This window comes from Muntiacus reevesi, chromosome X, assembly GCF_963930625.1.
Source record: "Muntiacus reevesi chromosome X, mMunRee1.1, whole genome shotgun sequence".
Taxonomy (NCBI): domain Eukaryota; kingdom Metazoa; phylum Chordata; class Mammalia; order Artiodactyla; family Cervidae; genus Muntiacus; species Muntiacus reevesi.
The window spans coordinates 129,489,368-129,490,413 of NC_089271.1; the positions used below are offsets into that span (position 1 = coordinate 129,489,368).

A 1,046-nucleotide genomic window follows, 5' to 3' on the forward strand; every position below is an offset into this window, starting at 1 on the left:
ACACACACGAGTAGGCACTGGACATTACACAGTGAACAAAACAGGCAAAAACCCTCTCTCATAGAGTATACATTTTCTGTGGGTAGGCAGACAAAGGTACAAATCAACAAGATGATTAGAGATGGTGATCAGTGTTGTGAAGGAAATAAGCAGGGGTAAATGAGCCTCAGTGTCCTTATTTGTAAAATGGGGCCAGTATTAATACCTACTTCTCTGGATCATTGTAAATGCATGGAAAGTTTTCAACAAATATAGACTTTCATGATTATTTCTCCTTACTTCTTCCATGGAAATAAAGCAAGAAAGTGGCTTCCTGGGGACTTCCCTGGTAGTCCAGTGGCTAAGACTCTGCACTCCCAATGCAGAGGGCCCAGGTTTGACCCCTGGTCAGGGAACAGGATCTCACAAGCCACAACTAAAAGATCCTGAATGCCACAATGAAGCTTGAAGACCCTGAATGCTACAACTAAGACCCAGCACAGCCAAGTAAATAAATCAAAGAAAGTGGCTTCCTCGTGTGCTTTGTAAGAGTGGAGGAAAGAGAAAACTACAGGAGGAAAGAGGCCTCTTTCCTAAGCAGATATGAGGTAAGCAGGTCCATGCCACCTGATTATTTTGCTGATCAATACTTGGGAGCCAGGAATTTGAAATATTACAAACAAAAAAGAACTTGTCATTACACCATTTCAGCACATCCCTCACACATGAAGATATCCACTGAAAAGCCAGCCTCAGTTGAATGGTTCTGGCCTTAGGATGTCCCTTCCTCTCTCCCTCCTAGTCATTGCCTAGGGTGACCTGATCCAGGGATGGAGCTGGTCTGGATGCATGGAACCCAGCAAACCTCTGCTACTCTTCCTCCCACCTCCCCCACCCAAATGCAGCCACTTATCCAGCAGTCACTCCCCACCCTAGTGCTGATCCCAACAACAGGGTCTCCAGCCTGTTTCCTCTTCTCCATTGTCTTCCTGGCACCTGAGTCAACATGAAACTCATGGACAGAGCACACTCCCATCTAGATGCAGCAGACATTAGCAAATGGGGCT

At 45.9% G+C, this 1,046-nt stretch overlaps 1 non-coding gene across 1 annotated transcript; it reads left to right on the plus strand.

The window, feature by feature from the left end:
- The first annotated feature begins 322 nt into the window (after positions 1 to 322).
- On the plus strand, positions 323 to 395 carry TRNAG-CCC (transfer RNA glycine (anticodon CCC)). The gene has a single exon. It is a non-coding gene; the product is annotated as a tRNA-Gly (tRNA).
- The last annotated feature ends 651 nt before the right edge of the window (positions 396 to 1,046 follow it).